This window comes from Lithobates pipiens, unplaced genomic scaffold, assembly GCF_037356315.1.
Source record: "Lithobates pipiens isolate NorthernLeopardFrog02 unplaced genomic scaffold, aLitPip1_a1.2 Scaffold_8, whole genome shotgun sequence".
NCBI classification, from domain to species: domain Eukaryota; kingdom Metazoa; phylum Chordata; class Amphibia; order Anura; family Ranidae; genus Lithobates; species Lithobates pipiens.
In genome coordinates this window covers 338958638-338982456 of record NW_027507903.1, presented here as the reverse complement: position 1 = coordinate 338982456, position 23819 = coordinate 338958638, and the positions used below count along the sequence as shown (strand labels likewise).

The following is a 23819-nucleotide window of genomic DNA, read 5'->3' as shown; positions in this document are numbered from 1 at the left end:
AGCCGCGATGACGTCACTCCCGCGCATGCGCACGGGAGTCGACAAATTTGGCAAATCCATTCTTGGATTTGCCGCATTTAGTGCGCATGCGCGCCGCTGTCTACGGCGCATGCGCCGTAGACAGCGGTGCCCATTTTCGGGCAAATATCTCCTAAACCATATAGGTTTAGGAGATATTGCTTGGACCTACAGGTAAGCCTTAATCTAGGCTTACCTATAGGTCCAAGTTGTTTGGAAGGGTTTACTTCCTCTTTAAGGTTTAAATGATGTGTAGCTTTGATATGAAATCATTTGCAGCCTATATCTTCATACTCTGGTTTCCAGTGCTGACATCAATGTTAAATACAATGATAATTCTCCTCTCATCCAATTTCCTCATTAGCGTTACAGTATGCAGCATGCCACACTGGGGCAAAACTACAGACTCAGGGGGTGAAGCCACTCCAGGCCCAGCAATACTGTATTTGGTCTAGCCTGACACTTCTCCCATTTTGTTTATTAGGAATCTTTAGACAATTCCCTACACTTGTAATCTATTCTGATTTCCCAGAGGTCTTCACAGTTTGAGATGAAAATCGCAGGCAACCCTGCCACTGACAATGAGACCATTTTAAAAGTCGAATAAACCAAGTTAACCTTTTGTTTTAAGCATAGATGTCACGCTCCCTGACTGATAGCATTTTTCTGTTTGAATGTACTTATTGCCTGGAGCTGCTCTGTGATATTATCATTTATGTGTAATATATCAACATTGTCCAGAATGCCACACGTTACAATGCAAACATCCATTTTCAAAAACCTCCAATTGTAATTTTCCATAAGTCCCACGCCTCTTTAAGGTTGGTTTATTGGTTATACAAGTGGCTGATAGTTGCTAGTTTAGCTTTTGCCCTGTCACTTGCGACACAAAGTTGCATGACAAGTGAAAACACATTGATTTCAATGGCAACCATTCTAATCAATGTGGCTCAAGTCACTGCAACTTTTAAAAAGGGTTCTGCACTGATTTGATGTGACTTTAGAGTCTCATAAAGTCTAATGTTGCATAAAAGTCACAAGCAAGTCACACTGCAATAGGGTTGCAGCAGTGTGAATCATCTACAGCTAAAACATTTTTTTTTTTGTTTTAGACAGCTGTCACCAGAACAGGTATTTCCCCAATGAAAGTGTTCCCCTCACTTCCTGTTCTGGTGACAACTCTAACATTTTGTATTTGCCCTCATTTCATGTATTGGTGACAATGTTCACCAGGATAAAAAAAATAAGGTATATCCACCCAATGGGTACACGCCAAGATCAATTAAAACCTAATATTCTAACCCTTTCCAACTCTATCCCATAACAAATGGCTGTGCATACACGTTAACCACTTCCCCACCGCCATATAGCAGAATGACGGCTGGAAAGTGGTTGCATTATCCTGACTGAGCGTCATATGACGTCCAGTGGGATAAGACACTCGCGCATGCCTGTGGGGGCATGCAGAACGGCGACTGATCTGGTGTGTCAGAGCCTATTACGTAGGTTCTTTACCATGTGATCAGCTGTGTCCAATCACAGCTCATCACATGGTAACCAGGAAGTGTTGTTTATCGGATTTTCCTCTACTCGCGTGGACCAGGCACGAGCAGAGGAGAGCCGATTGGCTGCTCTCCTGACAGGAAGGGTCTAAGCTGATAAGTAGTGCATTGATTATCAGTGCAGACCCATTGAGGGTACCCACTATAGACCACCAGGAATGCCCACTAGAGCCCACCAGGGATGCCAATCAGTGCCCATTAAAAAAGCCATCAGTGATTGCCTGTCAATGCCTCCTAATCGGTGCTGCCTTTCAATGCGGACTGTCAGTTCCCATCAGTGTTGCCTGTCAGTGCCCCCTATCAATGACACCTATGAGTGCTCATCAGTGCTGTATATCAGTGCTGCATATAAGTGCCTCATCAGTGCCACATCATCAGTGCTCAACAGTGAAGGAGAACACTTATTTACAAAGTTTTATAACAGAAACAAAGAAAAACTTTTTTTTCCAAATTTTCTGTATTTAAAACCCAGTGGTGATTAAATACCACCAAAAGAAAGCTCTATTTGCGAGGAAAAAATTATAAAAATGTTGTTTGAGTACAGTGTTGCATGACTGCCCAATTGTCATTCAATATGTGACAGCGCTGAAAGCTGAAAATTGGCCTGGGCAGGAAGGGGGTGAAAGTGCCCAGTATTGAAGTGGTTAAGTTCACAACAAGATCACTTTGCAAAACCAGCTAATTTGAATATTAACAATACAGGTCAGCCCAAATATGCAGCAGGCTGGAGTATCTTTCCAACAAACTTCATTGCAGTGTTAAAGTAGAAGACCACTCTAACACTAAAATCTCTGCATCTACAGACATACACGATCTAACACTAACCTATCTAGCCCTGTAAAGAAAAGAAATCTGTATATATACCTTTTTTGAAGCCGATCTGACTCAATCCCATGCTGAGCTGTCAGCTGCGGCTTCGCTGTGAAGACGGATGCAGAGGACACAGCTGACAACGGAAGCCCCATAGTAAGTCTATGGGTGACGTTACTCCCCATTCATTTCACCACAGTTGTCGGCTGTGTCCTCTGCAGAGCTTCTGCTGTTGGAGATCGGATTGGCTTCAAAAAAGGTATGTATACTGATTTCTTTTTTACAGGGCTAGACACATTAGTGTTAGATCATCAATGTCTGTACATGCAGTGATTTTAGGTTTAGGGTGGACTTGCACTTTAATTTTGACATCAAATTTCAATTTGATTTTCGTCATAGTTTAGTCATACTTTAGTCATCTAAATTGTTTTAGTTTTCGTCATATTTTAGTCAACTATAATCTAATTTCTCTAGAATTGTCAAACTATTATATACTCCTGGAGTAAAAATCTTATACCATGTAGTGGGGATGGGGAAGTAAATGGTAGTAAGGGAGTGCACAGGGCAGAGAACTTTTACACAGTGCTAAGCATTGCTACCTTGCTGGGATGGGAAACGCTCACCACGTGGTTTGCAGGGCATTGTTCCAGAACTCCCAGGTAGTGGACAGCAGACAAGGGGAGCCTGCGTCTCCCAGCCAATACAGCTTGTCAGGGGGGCTGGGGCTTTCACAGGCAGAGCTCCAAGGAAAGCAGAAGTGTAGGTGGGGAAACGTCCCTCCTTTACATTTATATTGATTTTCGTTTAGCTTTCGTAACTGTAAAAATGCTGCTGATGGCAACCAGGCAGAAAATATTTTCAGAAACTAATATTAACACTGCTTTATTGTAGCAGATAGTTGAAAACAATGATCAACGAAATGTAACAAAGGCCTGGTTAGGGAGACCAACCAATGTGAACAAGCCTTTAAACATATCCTTTTTCCGTGTTTTATTTCCTGAATGGTAACATATAATAAACAGACAAACACAAAGCCGTCACTGTTACAGTATGTATAGCAAGCCTCTTAGTTGTTGCCAGAGATGAGTTAACTTACTAAATAATGGTTGACTAGACAGCTGGCCTTGATACCAAGCATGTATGTAGTTTGTGCAATCAACAACTTATGAAATGTATCTAAAGTTCAGAGTTTGAATACTTAAACGACAGCAGTTCCAGGAGTATATAGCTTACCCAATCAATGAATAATATACAATTAGCTTTTAGTGTTTTGCAGGCATGGCTCTAAACTCAGTAATACACAATTCTTTAGACAAGACTTTTTTTCCAGATTCTACTTTGAAGTAAACCTGCCATATAAAAACCCATAAAATGCAAGTGTGGGTCTTTAAATAGCATCTGTCTACATATCCCTCCGCTGGCCTCTGGGCCCCCAGATCTCAATTTCTCACTCTCTGATCTACAGAAAGCTGGACACACTAAAAAGGATTTGTAAAAACCTATGCACTGGCACATTGCACTGTGGGAGGCAGAGACTTTGTTTGCCAAGTGCTCTCTAATATTCTGCAATTTGTACCATGGTTTGGGGGTCTCCCAGGGTGCAGTGCACAGGCATTTCAAACTACCATAGGTAGGAGCACACAGTTTAAAGGCCAACTTCACCTTTTCAGGCACAATTTCACTTTCATAATAAATACAAGCCTTTTCTAATGTCTTTTTTGCCAAGCTATCCCTGTGTGATTGTTATAATTAATATACAGGATTTATACAGTGCCAACAGTTTGTGCAGCACTTTACAAATGAAGGCCGACATTACAATTTGGTACAAGAGGAATCAGAGAGCCCTGCTCATTAGAGCTTACAATCTAAGAGGGGGGGTCAAGTGACATGCAAGCATAACTGTGAGCAATGGGCTAATGGATAAAGTAAAAACACAGTGTATTGGTTAGAAGCAAGATAAGCTTCTTTAAAGAGAAGGGTTTTCAGGGATCGCCTAAAGATTGATAGATTAGGAGATAGAGAGAATTGGGTAGGGAGTTCCAAAGGATGGGAGAAGCTTGGGAGATGGCCCAGAGACGAGCATGGGAGGAGGTGACAAGGGAGCTAGAGAACAGGAGGACTGAAGAGAGCGGTTTGGTTGAAATTTTGAGACCAGGTTAGTGATGTAGCTGGGGCAGAGTTGTGCATGGCTTTGTAAGTTGTTGTTAGTACTTTGAGATTTTGAATGTGCTTTTCTCTCAATCACGTAGTCCATGGCAGCCTTCACCCTCTCACTTCAAAATTCAAAAAAATGCATTCTGAGCCCTGGCTTCCTGTAGTATCATGTCACCATCCAGGAAACAGCATTTGCCATCATGCAGTGCCTTACTGCAACATATAATAGGGCACGTTTTACTTCTCTGGACCACACTACCTATTTCCACCCACTTTCCTACTTCTTCCTTTAAAGTGTTACTAAACCCAGGACCCTGCATTCACTATATCTGGTCTCACACACAAAACATGAAATTGCAATTACCTTTAGTAAATATAAACTGCTAAATACCTTTCTTTCATCAGTAGTATATAGCAGTCTTGTGACTTCTATCAGTGTCTGGTTAAAGCTTGTAGGAGGAGTTTTCATTCTCCTCCAACTCCTATGAGGCTGTATGACCCCTGACCCTCTGTCTGGACAGTGCTGATCACATGCAACCCCCCCCCCCCCCCAAAAAAAAAAACAAACAAAAAAAAACTTTCTAGGAATACACACCAAACTGAGCATGTGCATGTTCTATCAGCAGATAGAACTGTAAAAGGGACAGTAAACGAGGGGGAGGATCAGGGAAGACGGGATCAAACTTCCCTTTTGCACAATGCAGAGGATTAACCCCTTGGGTTCCACAGAGCGCATAACAAACATGCTTTACTGCATATGCAGACTAATTTTACTGTTGTGGGTTTAGTAACACTTTAAGGTGGCCATACGTTTGTTAAGTTAGCCCTTGGAATTAAAGACACCAACGCTGCAGAAGCATTCTTTGCCTGATACTTGTTTACTTCAGAATAACAATTATACACACGGATAACAGATACAGCGTATGCCAGACCACCAGCTCAATAGGGTGAGGTGGTCTGTACAAATACCCTTTAGAATAGATCTACCATCAGCTACGTAGAATAAGGGCCTGTCTGATCTGATACAAACTGAATGGATTGTTCAGGTGGGTCCTCCTATTTGGAAAATCTAAATAAAATTGTCAAGAGATTGTACAATCAGACTGCATAGTGTTTGGCCAGCTTTACTACAAATACAAGGGAGGGAGTGGGTGGAGACACTCAGCTGTCATTGTAAATACACCAAATTCACTTTCAGACCCCATTCACATGCAGTGTAATGGGAGCGCACATCTTTAGTGCGTTTTTCCCATGACAGGCAACAGGAAAGCCCTATAATTACAATGGTCTGCTCATATGCACGACAAACGCAAATAAGGCAATGAAATGCTCATTGATTCTTGATAGGCCAGAGCACTGAAAGGTGGAAATGCTGGGAGCATGTCAGTGTAAATACTCTGTTCGTTCCAGACCAGAACATGGGATTTTTACTGCTCAGAATTCTCTGGAACCTTATGGGGTTTAATGTTCAGCAGAAATTGTATTCTTCATGGATTATATTTACTATAGAGCTCAAACATATGGTATACAGTGCCTTGTAAAAGTATTCCCCCCCCCCCTTGGCATTTTTCGCATTTTGTTGCCTCACAACCTGGAATTAACATGGATTGTTTGAAGATTTGCATCATTTAATTTACAGAACATGGCCACAACTTTGAAGATGTTTTTTTTCTCTTTATTTTTTATTGTGAAGCAAAGAACAAACAGGACAAAATAACAGAAAAAGTCAATGTGCATAACTATTCACCCCCCCCCCCCCCCAAAGTCAATACTTTGTAGAGCCACCTTTTGCGGCTACCACAGCTCCAAGTCACTTTGGATAAGTCTCTATGAGCTTGCCACATATTACCACTGGGATTTATGCCCATTACTCCTTGCAAAACTGCTCCAGCTCTTTCAGGTTGGATGGTTTACGCTTGTGAACAGCAATTTTAAGTCTGACTACAGATTTTCTATTGGATTGAGGTCTGGGCTTTGACTAGGCCATTCCAACACATTTACATGTTTCCCCTTAAACCACTCAAGTGTTGCTTTAGCAGTGGGTTCGGGGTCATTGAACTGTTGGAAGGTGAACCTCCATCCTAGCCTCAAATCACACACAGAGTGGTACAGGGTTTGCTCAAGAATATCCCTGTAATTAGTTAGCATCATCCATCTTTCCCTCAACTCTGACCAGTTTTCCAGTCCCGACTGCTGAGAAACATCCCCATGGTGTTCTTTGGTTGATGTGATATGCAAGTTAAATTTTAGTCTCAACAGACCAGAGCACCTTCCTCCATACATTTTGGAAGTCTCCCATGCGCCTTTTCGTAAACTCAGAACGTGCCATTTTGTGTTTTGCTGAAAGTAATGGCTTTCTTCTCCACTCTGCCATAAAGCACAACTCTATGGAGTGTACCGCCTATTGTCGCCCTATGTACAGATACTCCAGTCTCTGTTGTGGAACTCTGCAGCTCCTCCAGGGTTACCTTAGGTCTCTGTAGTGCCTCTCTGATTAATGCCCTCCTCCTTGCCAGGTCCGTGAGTTTTGGTGTGTGGCTGTCTCTTGGCAGGTTTGCTGTTGTGCCATGTTCTTTCCATTTGGTTATGATAGATTTGATGGTGCTCCTAGGGATCTAACATTTGGATATTTTTTTTTTTTATAACCTAACCCTCACTTATATTTCTCAACAACATTGTCCCTTACTTGTCTGGAGAGTTCCTTCATGGCAGTGTTTGGTTAGTGGTGCCTCTTGCTTAGGTGTTGCTGCCTCTGGGGCCTTTCAAAAAAGGTGTGTATATGTAATGACAGATCATGTGACACAGATTGCACACAGGTGGACATCATTTCACTAATTATGTGTCTTCTGAAGGGAATTGGTTGCACCAGAGCTGCATAAGAAAGGAGGTGAATAGACACGCACATGCCAATTATCAGTTTTTAATTTCTGAAAAATAGTTTTATGTATATCTTTTTCTAATGATACTTCATCAAATTAGATTACTGTGACACATATAATTCAGATTAAAAAAACATTGAACTAAAGGCTGCAATGTAACAAAAAAAGGAAAAAGCGGGTGAATTATTTTGCAAGGCACTGTAGATGAATGCCTAAAGTCTTGATTCATATAAACAGATGGGGTCATTTACAATAGGATATGAGAGCCTTCTGGGACGCCACTAACCACAGAGTAGCATTTAAAGGGCACACTGGTCCCAAATATTTGCCATGACTTGGTCAGGGGTAAAAAGGAAAAATACTGAAAGACTCAATGTCATAAAATCTACAATCTGGCTGAAGTTTCCATGAACTGGAAAACACTTCAGGTATGTGTAGAGACAACATTCCATTGATTGCTATATGAAACCTGATCAACTTAACACAATGTTCTCCTGGGCATATCTACATTCATCTGTGAGACTTTCCTTAAAATTAATGTTAACGAAAGCTCAATACCTAAAACAGTGAGCAACTGAACTAAAATTAAAGGAATTAGCTGCAGTGTCTCCAAATTTCAATCTGTGTCTAATACACAGCAATTGTGTGATCATATGCCATTGAAAATTCACTGACCTTTATTTCTTTTTTTACAAATTGTATCTTTCCATATTCCTCTGCACACCAGAAAATAAGCCAACAATGGAAATGCAAGCAATATAAGCCAGACACTTCACAGCATGTAACAGCATTCACAGCATCTAACATGTTTTGGGCAGCTTTACATTTCCCCAAATCAAATCACTTCTATGTGAAAGCTGACAGCAAAAATGTAAACAAGCTCCAAACTGCTTTAGCATCTTGGAGTTCGTCTAATGGTTGGTACTGTCCATAGGTGTGCACAGGGGGTGTGCAAAGTGTGCCTGGTAACACCCTAATCACAGCATGAGGGGGCATATTGTGCCCCTGCAGTGGTGCTGGCTTCCCTCCTCTCCCCCCCCAGTTGCTGCAGGGGCTGTTTCAGAATGAAGAGTGTTCACTCAGCATGTTCATTCATATCTGAAGCATAGTAAACAGTGTTTACTATGCTTCAATTTGTGAATGAATAGGAAGTCGCTCAGCACAGAGTATTTCCCATTCATTCACTAACTAGTGCAGCCGAGGCTGCAGAGAAAGGTATGTGTTTGAGCTTCGGGGTGCACAACAGTGGCGGCTGGTGCTCAATTTTTTTTTTGGGGGGGGGGGGGTGGCAAACAAACCTCCCCCATCACTCACACTGATGCCACCACCCACCACCCCCCGACGGGCAATCAGAGGCTACCTCACTCTAGCTACTCCAGAAGACCTGGGCCTTCTCCTCCCAGCCGGTCCCATGGTATTTTGCACAGAGGTTTTTCAAACACAATACAAAACTCACTTTTTTTTTAAAAAAAGAGGATATTATGCCGAGTAAATTTATACCAAACATGTCCTGCTTTAAAATTGTGTACACCTGTGCAATGGCATCAAACATACATTTTACTATCCATGGGTGCCTCTTTAAAAGCCTTTACAGGTTACCACTTTAGATTTACACAGGCGTTCTGGTGCTAGAATTACTGCCCACGATCTGCCGTTCGCAAGGATTACCTCACATGTGTAGGACACACATCACTGTTTTGCGTGCGTGCGGGCTGATGCCTGTGTTCATCACTGTCGCTTAATTTTTTGTATCACTTTTACTTCTGTCACAAGGAATGTACATATCCTTTGTGACAGCAATAGGCATGTGATATGTACTATTTATGGAGAGATCTGGGGTCTATAAGACTAATTAGACCTAATTAAAACTAATAGACCAAATCACTCCTTTACCCTTAAAAGCATTTGATGACACCAAGATCAGTGTGTTCGAATGCTTTTCATTTTTGAAAATGGTGCCGTTTACATTTTAACCAGTTCCCGATCAGCGCGAGCCGATGTACGTCGGCAGAATGGCACGGGCAGGCATATTGGCGTACAGGAACGTCCATTTTTAAATACCGCCCTGCCATCGCGAGTGCGCCGCCGGCGGCGCACTCAGGTGCTGGTCGGGACCCCGGGATACCCGCGAACGTCTCACGGGACGGCTGAACTGGAAGATGCCGTTGTAAACAGCATCTACCCTTTCTGCTTAGCAACAAGTGATGCTGATCTCTGCTCCATGCGATTGGAGCAGAGATCAGTCTTCACTAACACAAAGCCCAGCCCCCCACAGTTAGTAACACACTCCTAGGAACACTTAACCCCTACACTGCCACCACCTGGTTAACCCCTTCACTGCCAGTGCCATTTACATAGGAATCAATGCATTTGTATAGCATTGATTGCTGTATAAATGACAATGGTCCCAAAAACGTGTCAAAAATGTCCGATGTGTCCACCATAATGTCGCAGTCACAATAAAAATCGTTGATCGCCGCCATTACTAGTAAAAAAAAAAAAAAAAATATTAATAAAAATGCCATAAAACTATCCCCTATTTTGTAAACGCTATAACTTTTGCGCAAACCAATCAATAATCGCTTATTGCGATTTTTTTTACCAAAAATATGTAGAAGAATATGTATCGGCCTAAACTGAGGAAAAAAAAAAGTTTTTTTTTTAAATATATTTTTGGGGGATATTTATTATAACAAAAAGTAAAAAAATTATTATACGTTTTTTTCAAAATTGTCGCTCTATTTTTGTTTATAGCGCAAAAAATAAAAACCGCAGAGGTGATCAAATACCACCAAAAGAAAGCTCTATTTGTGGGAAAAAAAGACATCAATTTTGTTTGGGAGCCACATTGCACGACTGCGCAATTGTCAGTTAAAGCGACAGTGGTTAATAAACCGAAAGCGATGTCAGGTTATCACTTCTGGGTTACCATAGCCCAAAGCCAAATAAAGCCTCTTCAGGTCTCTCCAATCAGCCGGTGGGAGGTGGTGGGAGGGGATGTTCCCTCCTGCTGCCTGGAAAAGGAATCCAGCAGCTAGTTAGCTGCTAGGATTGCTTTTACAAGACAGCCAACCATCAACTGTAAAAAAAAGTTACTGTAGGCATCATCCTGGTATAATCCCTTGAAGCCCAGTGACATACCAGGTACGTCACTGATCGTTAAACAGATGGCTTGCATCGCCACTGAAATGGTGGCAGCCTCACAGTCACACAGTGCTGTGGAAGGTTGGCAAAATTAGCTTGGGCAAAAGAGAAGCTGTAGGGTGCCCGATGACCAAAGTTCTACTGAACTGTATATCTCAGGGCTTCCTGGGATTAGGTCCACCTTAAACCTAAATTCACATTTTCTGGAAAATAGACTATGCAGTCAAGAGTCCCCAGTACAAATGAAAAAAAACAAAACAAAAACAAAAAATGTGCAGCAGGGTCCCCCTAGAAGTCAAGCAGAAAAGCTTTCAGTTAGCAATGCTCATGTCCTTGTTCCTAGGATGTAAACCTAATTGGATGCTCAGTCCCATCATTACAGGAGCCAGAATCAATGTTTTTTATGTCCTACCAAAAAGGCAAGACGTGGGGATTGCTAACTGGAAGTTTTTTGGCCAGGCTTCCAGGGGTGGCCTTCAGGTATGTATAATGAATTTGCTTTTTAAAAAGCGGTGCAGTTCTTGAAAACCTATTGGGGCCTATCGGCTAAAGTATGGAAACAAAGCCGACCTCTACTTTCGAGAATGCTACTTCTGGGTTTTGATTCTGACCCTATGGTGTCAGTATTTTCTGTGCTGACCCAACACGGAGCTCCATCTTTACTCTGATTACTCTTTCTGCATACTTGTGATAGAATGAGTGAGTATTGAATGCACAGACTGGTACAAGCAACTGACATTTTCAGAAGAAGGTCCGCAATAGCAGCCCACGTACAGCTCTCAATATGGTAAACATACTGTATACACATTTCCCTACACTACAGACATCAGCATCAATGTTAGGCATATTAGTCATGTAGAGAAAGCAGCTTGTTCAGTAACATAGTGGAAAGGACAATGATAACAAGTGTAAGCACAGCAACCAATAACATTACACCTTTATCAGTCGAGAATGTTTGAAGCAAATAACTTGGTTGTTATGGGTTACTGCAATGTCCAAGCTATATATTGCCTAGTCAAGCAGGAAGTCCACATGGGCACAGAGAAGTGAGCAGACAAGTATTGAATAAAGGGACCAGAACAGCTAAAAGCAAAGCATAAAATTCAGCCAATTTAATTCTCTGGGAAATAAGACCAATTTAAACTGTCATTAAGCTTAACACAATTTGAGACAACTGCAATTGTCCTAGTGAATAGAGTTAGGTAGCTTAACTGGCACAAAGGTCTCAGCGGTCGTTGCCAAGTGCTGATCTGTGCAATATTTAAATATAAACAGGACACACAACAAAAGCAAAAGAAAAAAAAAATCAGATCATTAAATTTGACATAATTCAAGCAACTGCAGTTAAAGAATATTATCTGCCAATGGCTACATTTATTGCTAGTATATGTGAACGCTTATGTAAAATAACCCAGTTTAATACAGAAACAAAAGGCAAACATTTGTGTATAGATATAAACAAACATATATACGTTTTTTCCTTTTACTTTTATTTTTTTTTATTTTTTTAGAAGGCTGGGTTCACACGGAGTGGATCCGTTGGACGGACTCCACTAGCTCAGCAGGGGATCAATACGATCGTTAAACCCCACTAAGCAGGTTGATGACAGGTCCGTCTCCGCTCATTGTGCAGGGACGGACCTGTCAGAGCCCCGCTCTCTATGGGGAGATCAGATGAAAATGGACAGCCTGTCCATTTTCATCCAATTCCATCCAATCTGATCTGCTGGACAGATGGTGAACGTATCGCCATCTGTCTGTTTTGAGCAGATCTTGTTGGATCGTATGGCAGGCAGGTGTCAGCGGACACATCTCCCCTGACATCCGCCTGCCCATAGAAGTCAATGGGTGGCCGACTCAGATCCGCCTGAAAAAACGACCAGGCAGATCCAAGCGGGCCGATCATGTGAAAGGGGCCTAAGTGATTACATACAGTAATCTGTCTTATTCTTTGCATAAGTAGTTCAGAGAGAAAAAGGAAGAGAAACAGCAGTGCACTGATCTTTGCAGTGAATGGCTGTGCAGGGAGGGTGTGTCAGCACAAGTCTGAACATTGGAGGACAGGCAGGCTGTTCTCCCAGCACAGCCAGAAAACTGACCATGATGTGTTTCTATGCCCAGTGTTGTTTGTTTGAAATAGCAAAGTAAGGGGACTGGCAGGATCACCAGGGATTTCATGCAAAGTTAACATGATACTTTTTAACATGTGTTACTACATGGTACAACAGGCACAGACATATGAAATTCTAGGATAACTAGTTTAAACTGTTTTATAATAATCCTGTAAAGGACAGCAAGTGAGTAAATGCTCAATAAATGAAAAACTGTACACTGACATGTCAGCAAGAAGTAGTTATACTATAGCTCTCAACTGTCCCTTTTTTGGAACCTAATCACTTGGCTTAGGGCCCATTCACACGTGCTCTCTACCCCATGTAGAGCTGTTTGTTTACTATTTTAATACCACTGAGATGTGTGGCAATATAACGTGAATGGGTATACAACAGTTGTGCAGACTTCCCCACACAACCAAGTTTGACATGTACATAGGGGCGGATGCATGGACCCAGATGCAGAGCCTGTGTGTGGTGGTCTGTGCACCTATCAGTGCACACCTCTAAGGTGAATCTGAACAACTGATGCATACCTCCCTCTTCACTTTATATTGTCAAAAAAGCTTTTGCTGCAATATTCAGCTTCAGTTTTGAGATTTCCCCATGCAGTCCTTTTCTCTGCTGCAAATTTTCCAAAGCATCATTGGCTAGCATCATTTAGCCCACTTTCTCTGAGCCCAGGTTGTCTTGAGCCCACCCCAGTCTGTGACTGGACAGTAAAAGGAGAAGCAGAACAGTAATAATCCCATTCTCTGTCACTCTGATTTATCTTGTTATCAGCGTACCATAAAGAGACTGAAAGAGGCTAATACCAGGTCAAATTCAGGTAAATTAAATGATGTAATCATGATTACACAATCGCATTCATTTTTGTCTTCCATATCTGCTTAAAATGGGAAAAGGGGTATGTCTGTCTTAAGGCCCCCCTTCCCTAATGGGATCATGGTGGTTGGGAAGTTTCAAAGTCCCTCATTGAGTTTAAAATGATTGGGGGGGGGGTGATAGGTCAGCAAAGGTCACATGGGAAGAACCTTCTCGAAGAACAGAGACATCACTGCCTCCAGACGAGTGAAGCGGGGGTCAGTGGTGCATCGGATCCGGTTTCGGGAAGACGTCATGGATGCGGTAGAAGTGCGAGGTCCCCTGGCTCTGAAGAGGCGGTGTTCTGCGAACAGAAGATACACTACCTTACCTCCCAGAGCAGTCGCATCAGCAAGGGGACAGTCGGCTTTGGAAAGGAGGACACAGAAAGAAGGCGGAGCTGTGGTTGACATTCGTGGAGGCAGTAGTGAATTTCACTCAAGCCTGCGACATGCTGCATTGTCATGGCAACATGCCGAGGCGGAAGACGCAGTAGGCTCTGCTCATGTTCTGACAAAGTTTGATACTGGCACAGCTGTGGAGGAAGAAGTGCAGCAGGATGGTGTTATTCGGAACACACAAATCCGAGTACAGTGTGCCTCATCTCAGCCTGTGAATGTTTCACAACAGGCTGCTTCATGCGCAACTGGTGAGTCAGAGTTTTGGGCTAAATTAGATATTATTTCTTCTACTTTACAGGAATTCATGTAATTTTGTAAAAAAAACCTGATATTGCATCTTCACAAATTGTTAAACCAACTCAGGTATCAGGACCAGTGTTTGGTCGTCAACGGTTTCAGATAAGAGGTTCCTTCTTTCTTTGTTCCGAAGGGTAGTTTAACTAAGAATGCGGAAACCTCAAGTGATAAAAATAATTCCATTGAAATAAGTGATGTTAACTGTAAAGAAGTTATCACATGCATATTATCGCCATTGGGTTTTCATCTTTCTTTGACCATTAAAAGGCAAAATTTGGCATGGTGAATTTGTTGATTTGTTATCTTTGTTATCTTTGTTGACAACGTCCAAGGAATTTCTTCTTGGGACGGACAAGAAAGATAACAAGTCAGAAGAAGATAGGAGAAGACCAGTAAATAAATCAATATTTAATTGGTTGCAGTCATTTGCGATTTATGCCAGCGCTTTGTGTGAAAAATTTCCCCACAAAGGCTCGCAACTTTTTCCAACATGTAGATATAATTTTGGAAGCTTATAGAAGTTTTGGGGGCACTGCCTGGTTTTCATATGATGAGTCATTCCACCACAAGATGCCGGTTCAACCTGCTTTGAGGTGGGGTACAAAAGATGTTGGGCTGTGGTTAAATTTGTTTTTACCTTAAGAGACCAAATTTTATAAACCACAGTCTACCACACCTAACACGTTGGTGGATACAACATATAAGAAGGGCGTTTGTTTTGCTTTCAATGATGGACAGTGCCGTTGGTTGAATGCATGCAAATATTGTCATGAATGCGCATTTTGCGCAGGGGCCCATCCTATCTTTAAATGTTTGTTTTCGGAAACTTCAAAATGCAGCACAATTGTCACATAGTCAAAAAAAGCTTTAACACCAGTGAAACTGGAAAGAATGCTTCTGTGGCTGCTGGTTTATCCAGAGCGACAGAAAGTGCAATTCCTCATTGAGGGTTTTTCGGATGGTTTCTATTTGCTGGTTTTCAAAGGCAAGGGATGTACCATTGTTGATTATCTCCGGTCAGTATCTTTATAGCCAAATTCTGTAAAGGATAAGTTATGGAAGGAAATTTCTGAAAGGAGGATGGAAGGTCCTTTTGATTATCCACCTTTCAAAAATGTTCATATATCACCATTAGGAATTATCTCCAAAAAAGAACCTAATAGTTTTAGGATGATTCACCATTTATCTTTTCCACAAGGAGATTCTTTAAATGATCAGATTGATCTGGAATTTGCTTCAGTTTCCTACACGTCTTTCGACAAAGCGATTTCTGTATTACGAAGGTCGAGTCCGAATGCGCTTCTTGCTAAATCAGACATACGATCTACTTTTCGGTTGTTACCGATTCATTTATCTAGCTTTAATTCGTTGGGTATTTATTTTGATAAATGCCTCCCGATGGGTTGCTCATTATTTTGTGTATATTTTGAGGCTATTTCTACATTCCCAGAATGGGTTGTATCATATACAACGGGTTCCAGTAATCTAATACATTATTTGGATGACTTTATTTATCGGTCCAGCGCGGTCAACTGAATGCTATGAATTATTGTCTGCTTTTCAAGATATCTGCAAGGTGTTTGGAGTACCATTGGCTATAGAAAAAAAAAAAAAAACATATCCACACACTAGTATAGAATTTTTGGGAATAACCAGACTCTTTACTTATGGAATTTCGATTACTGGTAGCAAAAATGTATAAAATGCAACAGCTCATGTTGACTTTTAGAATATTTCAACGGAAAAACGATATGGCAACAAGAATTTGTATTGGACACTGATTTTTGCCTGTTTACAGATTCGGCTGGTTCTGTGGGTTTTGGCACAATCTGTAAAATACACTCGTGCTCTGAACTGTGGCCTAACCAGTAGTTGAAAAACGTTTTTTCAAAAATATAGTTTTATTGGAGCTATTCCCAATTCTTGTTTTGTTGGCGATATGGGATCAGCAATTTGCTAATAGAAGGATATTGATTAGTACAGACAATAGAAGTGTGCTAATTGCAATCAATTGTCAAAAGTCACAACCAATAATTTGTTTGTTGAGATACTACGTTTTTCAGTGTCTTCGATATAACATTTGGATTAAAGCGACATATATTCCTGGCAAATTACATATAATAGCAGATGCTCTTTCTCGTTGACAGAAGCAGTGTTTTTTCCAGTTGTTACCCAGTGCGGATCAGTTAAGTCAGCCGTTCCCATGGAATTTATGGGATTTGATTTGATGTGTGAACATATTCAACGTTCGGTGGTTCCTTCAACTTGGAATAATTATTCCTATGCCTGGCAGTTATGGGGGTCTTGCGTATCCGCAATAAATTTAAATGCCATGGACGTTTCAGAATGGGCAGCGTAAGGATTTCTGAATTTACTGATGGGCAAACATTATTCGTGGTCGCACATCAATAAATTATTAGCTGGTGTGTCTTTCTTCTTGAAATTGAACAATTTGCCTGGCTGTTTGAGGTTTTTCTCAGTGGGCCAGGCTTTAAAAGGTTATAGCTGACAGTAGGAAACCACTTACTTTGTTAATGTTCAGAAGATTGTGTCTGATAACAGCAGAGATCTGTTTTTCAGAATATGAAGCGTTCTTGTTTAAGGCAGTTTTTACACTGACATTTTTTGCAGCCCCGAGAATATTTCTGGACAGTTTGGGTCTGTTTATTCCAAATAGCAAAACTGATATCTTTGGCAAAGGTCACTGGTTATGTTTAAATTGTTGTTCAGATGTTTCAATATGCCTTGTTTGCATGGTTCAGGGTTATATAAAAAAATAGACCTAATTTGCATACAAACGTATTCATCCATATAGATGATGGAACACCATTAACGAAATATAAGTTTACTATGGTTTTTATGAAATGTCTTATGACTCATGCATCATATGCAATTTTCTCCAAATTCTTTTAGAATTGGAGCAGCAACAGAAGCTGCTCAAATAGGCTTCAATGAAGTAAAAATAAAGAACATAGGTAAGTGGAAGTACGGTGCTTAAAAAAGTTACATTCGTCCTAACACTTCTATTTAATCTATTACAGGTAAACGAGTGATATGGATCCTGGGCCATTCATTCATTTTTTGGGCACAGAAAAGAGCTGCAGCAAATTTAGGTTTAGATAAAGATACGTTTCTGATATTTTGCAGAGGTTGCCATGGGATGGTGTGGGAGGAATTGATATTTGAAATAAATAGAATGTATATGTTGTATCCTCCCCCGGATGTGATATTGTTAACACTAACAGGGGGAAATGAAATTTGTTCAGATCAGAACGTTAGACTTGATCGCCAACATACAAAACACAATTCGAGTTATCAGCACATCATCACCTCAATCGGTCATTGTTTTTTTCAGAAATCACCCCCAGATTGCATTGGCTGGAATCTGCCAATTTTAAGCCTTTAGAAAAATTTAGGAAGAGGGTGAATAGGTCTATTCAAAATTTTTTGACACCTTCTTTGGGTATTTCATTCAGGCACATTGATCTGGAAGGCAGTTTTCCAGGCCTATATAGAGAGGATGGTATTCATTTATCCCAGCCAGTTTGGATATTTTTTATTAAAATCTCCAGATATATATTGAATTGACCGAGAGTTGGGGGTAGGTGACATGCTGAATGCTTTGCATCAGATATTTGGGACAGCTATTGAGCTGGATTTAATTAATTTTACAGCTCGAGCCTTAAAGTGGTTGTAAACCCTCCCACATAGCTTTAGCACATATTAAATCGGCAGTAAATGTCACTATACCTCCTCCGTTTGCTTGTAATCTGACTATTTCTATTTATTGACATCACTCGCGCTTGGGCAAATTCTCCATGATTAACAGCATGCTCTTTGTGCCGCTAGTCCATTAATAAAGTATGCCGTCTTCTTCATTCGGCACTGCGCCAAGATACCCTGAGATTTTAGTCCCATTCAGAAGTTTCTGAAACCAATGTGACCATAATCGTCAGAATAGGCCTGCTGTTATACATGGAACGCGGTTGCCATAGCAATCCCGGAGCTAGAACGAGGCTTGGCTAAGGAAGCATTGTGCATGCGCAAAATTACAGTTAGGAATAGAAGAGAGGGCAGAAGTATATTACAATGCAGACATGGAAAACCATACTTAAAATGAAGCTGGCTTATACCAAGAAGCATGGATTTTAAAACTGCTGGAAAAAAGTAAGAAACACACAAATGGGGGTTATTATACTGTAGAATATGTTGTAATACTTTATTATACTGGTTTACTTTAAAAACAGCATCTGAGGTGCAGAGTTTACTTCCTCTTTAGTGACTGAGCTGGCTTTCTGTTGGTTTTAAACAGTTGATAAGATTTGAATGTGATAAAATATGATGAATTATATATTAAAAGATATACGTTTTCATCCAAATGGTGTCAATTTGTTTTTTTATTGCATGTCTGGAATTCAATACCGCCTGTGATCCCATTCAGGCAGTTTTGGTAAATTTGAGCTTAGGTGCACACTGCCGTGATGCTGTGCAATGTGCGGTGCGATTTGAGCCATACATTTTGTATGGCTCAAATCGCACCACATGTGCATCAAAATCATGCAGTACCTTTTTTTTTTCTTTTTGCAGCACCGGATCAGATCACATGGGTATTTACACCCATGTGATCCAATTCAGGCAATCGCACTACAATTTGCAAGCTGTTTTGCAGTGCTGTTAATTTAACATTGACACCCGCAACAGATTGCATGAACGCTGTGCAATTTCAATGCAGCGCAGGAAACACACAGGATTCGCTGCATTTATTGCATCACATATATGTGAACTGAGGCTAAATTAGATTGTACAGGGATTGGCCACCCTAAGGCCCTGTTCACACCTGGGCGTTCATGATAGCAGGCAGAATCATTGCAATTCTGCCCACGATTCCAAAACGTTCTGCACCACGCTTGTTCAGGTGCTCCTGCTCCTGTCTGAGCAACAAGCTTTGTGTGATGTAATATACAGCACTATTTATTATAGCAGAACCACACCCATGTTTAGGTGCCATTGAAAATGAATGACACCTGAACAAGTGTGTCAGTTTTGCAGAGCATTTCGGGATGGTGGGAAGAATCATGGCATAGCTGCCCGTGATCGTAAACTCCCACGTGTGAACAGGGTCTTTGGCTGGGTTCAGACTATTGCGAACTGGATGCGGGATTCCTCGAATCCAATTCGCAATAGCAGGAGATTTTGACAGTCTCTCTACAGAGCTAGTTCACACATCGCTGCTGCAAATTTGCACAGGAGCCCTGTGCGTCTTTTGGTCCATTTCAGGTCTGAATTCAGCCAAAAATTTGGACTTAAATCAGACCTAAAAACGGTGAACGGTCTGTTTAGCCTAGGTTCACATTGGAGCGATTTGTCATGTGATTTGAGAGATCAAATCATATGACAGGTTTCAGCCTATTGGAGGCAATGGAACTGTTCCAATCAGTGCGACACCGATTTTGCGACGCTCATGTACTACTTTTGCCGATTTCAGGTGTGACTTCAATAGACATCTGTGCATGAAGCCACACAGATGTCTAGCAAGTAGCACCTAAAAACGAGCTGACCTTGCTACTTTGATATCGCACTACTTCAAGTGAAGTGGGTGCAATTCCAATGTAGCATCAATGTGAACCAAGGCTTAAGGTCTGAATTCAGTAAAAAATTTGGGTTGAAATTGGACTTGAAAAAGGTGAATGGGGACACATCGAAATCCTGCTGCAGTGTGAACCCATCCTTAGACATATGAAGGTGTCTGAAGCAGCATTTTCTCCAAGAAAGGTAGCGTTTTAACCCTTCTGTTATTCATTTATCCTAGATGGTAGCTTAAGGCTCCATGCACACTGAAGCTCAAAAAAGCTATTTCTGGACGCCAGATTGCTGGCAGAAAACGCTGGTTGAAAAACCTGCTTTTAACAGCGTTTTATACTAGCGTTAATGAGCGTTTTACAGCGTTAGCGTTAATGGGCGTTTTTTATAAAAATACACAGAGGACACTCCAAAAATCCCACAATGCATTGAAAAATAGAATGCCGAACACTAATGAACGAGCGTTAATGAGCGTTAATGAGCGTTTGTCGTTTTTTGCCGCTGAAAAACGGCACTTTGAACGCGAATTTCTGGCGTTCAGAAAAAAGCCCATAAACTCCACTGCTCATTAAAGCTGAAAAACGTCCATGTGTGCATGGACACATAGGCTAACATAGAGTGGAGTTTATGGGCTTTTACAAAAAACGCCCAAACGCCAATAAACTGCAGTTTATCAGCTTCAGTGTGCATGGAGCCTTAGGCCCCATTTACACTGGTGAATAGAGTTGTTTGTGATTAGCTGGGAGCGGGAAGCTCCACTGAAAGCAATGGGAGGCTGACAGCTCCTACACCTATTTGTGGCTGATTGCACACAGTGGGGGTTATTCACTAAAACTAGAGTGCGCAAATTCTAGTGCTCTGCATATAAACCAATCAGCATCCACGTTTTATTGCCAAAGCTGAATTAAACAAGCTGTAATTAGAAGCTGATTGGCTACCATACACAGCTGCACCAGATTCTGAGTGAACCAGTTTTAGTAAATGTCCCCCAGTATGTGTTCCGGTTTGATCATTTTCTAGGTAATCGCTGCTTGAGTGATTGGTTTCTCACCCACTGGTAATTGCAGGAAACCCTCACTGACTCTTCTGCAGTTAATTGCAAACAGCCCCATCTGCAAGTGTTTCGAAAAGTATAGGTTGACTTTTAGCCCCGACTCCTGAGCATCTTGTAGCTTGAAGCTTCAAAATGCTCAGAAACCAAAAATCCCTAGCTATTAAATTGTGTTTTTTCACTTACGAGTGCTCAAAACCTGAAGTAGAAAAAAAAGATATAAGCTATCTTTGAAGCAGAATGGAGTGTTTCTCATCCAGAGACTTCAATAGAAGAACCTGAAAAATGCCTGAAAATTAGCTTTTTCAAGGGTTGACCCCCATCTTCACCCAGTGACTAGCATAAGGCTAAACCAAAAGAGCCCAAGACTAAATATGCCCAAAAAAATGAACAGAAAATAAATCACCTGTAAGACCCTTTTCACACTGAGGCGCTCAAAAACTGCCCATAAAATGTTGGGCGTTTTTGCGGCATTAGCAGTGCGCAAAAAAAAGAAAAGAAAAAGAAAACAGAGCCGTTTGGCGGCACTTTTGAGTGATTTTTGAGGTGCCTTTTAAAGGGCTCCAAACATGCCCCAAAGATCCTGCTTGCAGGACTTTTTGCACCACACCGGCCCAGTGTGAAAGCTTCCATTGAAATGAATGGGAAGCAGTTTTCAGGTGCTTTTCAGGCGCTACTTTTAGCGCAAAAGCGCCTCAGTATAAAAGGGGTCTAAATGTTTACACTCAGGTGTGATGCAAATATATTCATGTCAGAAAATGAGCAAGAATGATTGTGAAGGGGACAGCAAGGGTATAGTGATCCAGAGGAGGAAACAATCATTAACAGCTTGGGATAACATCAGATACAGTCATATATGAGCAAAAGTTTATGCCATATGTAACCGCAAGCATATGGTAAGCTTCCCTCACACTCCAGCAATAGACCAGACAAATGAAGAGCATTCTCTGTATTCATGAACCATGGGATTCATCAATCCATGTCTTCCAACAAGTAAAAACAGCACAGGTCCAGATACAGTGCCTTGAAAAAGTATTCATACCCCTGGAAAGTTTTCACATTTTGTCATGTTACAACCAAAAAGGTAAATGTATTTTAGGTTTCCAAACTTTTTTACGCATAAAATATGTGAAAAGCGTGGCGTGCATTTGTATTCAGCCCCCGAGTCAATAATTCGTAGAACCCCCTTTCGCTGTAAGTCTTTTTGGGGATGTCTCTACCAGCTTTGCACATGTAGAGAGTGACATTTTTGCTCATTCTTCTTTGCAAAATAGATCATGCTCTGTCAGATTGGATGGAGAGCGTCTGTGAACAGCAATTTTTAAGTCTTGCCACAGATTTTCAATTGGATTTAGGTCTGGACTTTGACTAGGCCATTCTAACACATGAATATGCTTTGATCTAAACCATTCCATTGTAGCTCTGGCTGTATGTTTAGGGTCGTTGTCCTGCTGGAAAGTGAACCTCCACCCCAATCTCAGGTCATTTGCAGACTCTAACAGGTTTTCTTCAAAGATCAGCTTCCTTGTCCCTGCTGATGAAAAGCATCCCCACAACACCACCATGTTTCATGGTGGGGATGGTGTGTTCAGGGCGATTTGCAGTGTTAATTTTCTGCCACACATAGCGTTTTGCTTTTAGGCCAAAAAGTTACATTTGGTGTCATCTGACCAGAGCACCTTCTTCCACATGTTTGCTGTGTCACCCACATAACTTTTCACAAACTGCAAACAGGACTTCTTATGGCTTTCTTTCAACAATGGTTTTCTTCTTGCCACTCTTCCATAAAGGCCAGATTTGTGGAGTGCACGGCTAATAGTTGTCCTGTGGACAGATCCTCCCACCTGAGCTGTGGATCTCTGCAGCTCCTCCAGAGTTATCATGGGCCTCTTGGTTGCTTCTCTGAATAATGTCCTCCTTGCCCGGCCTGTCAGTTTAGGTGGACGGTCATGTCTTGGTAGGTTTGCAGTTGTGCCCATAATCTTTCCATTTTTGGATGATGGATTGAACAGTGCTCCGTGAGATATTCAAAGCTTGGGATATTTTTTTTCTTTATAACATAACCCTGCTTTAAACTTTTCCACAACTTTATCCCTTACCTGGCTGGTGTGTTCCTTGGCCTTCATGATGCTGTTTGTTCACTAAAGTTCGCTAACAAACTTCTGAGGCTTCACAGAACAGCTGTATTTATATAAAGATTAAATACACACAGGTGACTATTTACTAATTAGGTGACTTCTGAAGGCAATTGGTTCCACTAGATTTTAGTTAGGGGTATCAGAGTAAAGAGGGAAAATACAAATGCACGCCACTCTTTTCAGATATTTATTTGTAAAAAAAATTGGAAAACCATTTATCATTTTCCTTCCACTTCACAATTATGTGCCGCTTTGTGTTGGTCTATCACATAAAATCCCAATAACATACATTTATGTTTTTGGAGGTAACATGACAAAATGTGGAAAAATTCAAGGGGTATGAATACTTTTTCAAGGCACTGTAAGTGAAACATTTGAACTGCATGCAAAATGCTACAATGTTAGGAAGCAGAAATATTGCTCCCCGCTTTAGATTGTGTTGCAGAGGGGTTTTCTAAACACATCAATTATGCACTGTGTGAGCAGCAAATTGTGCACAGAAAGGAACCAGCATGCACAGTTGTCTAGCGCTATTCTTCCAGAGCAATCTCCGAGAAACACAAGTGAGTGAGATGGCTTGTATTATGACAGCTGCCTGCTAAAGTCCATAATCTACAAATGCTTAAGGATCTGTCAGCAACTCACTTTGCTTCTTTATACAATTCACTCTGAAGAGTATTGTACATATTCCCAAGTGATACAGGTAAATCTTACACTACAATATCAGTTTGCTGCCTAATCCCAAAGACCACAAAAAGAAAAAAAAGAGAGAGAGAGCCGAGTTTAAAACACGATCACGGCAGATGTGAC

The 23819-nt window shown here is 41.2% G+C and overlaps 1 protein-coding gene across 1 annotated transcript in view; it reads right to left on the bottom strand.

Annotated features, from left to right (window-relative positions):
- NR3C1 (nuclear receptor subfamily 3 group C member 1) overlaps positions 1-23819 on the bottom strand; it is a 252620-nt gene that overhangs the window by 142370 nt on the left and 86431 nt on the right. The gene's annotated exons all lie outside the window — the stretch shown is intronic.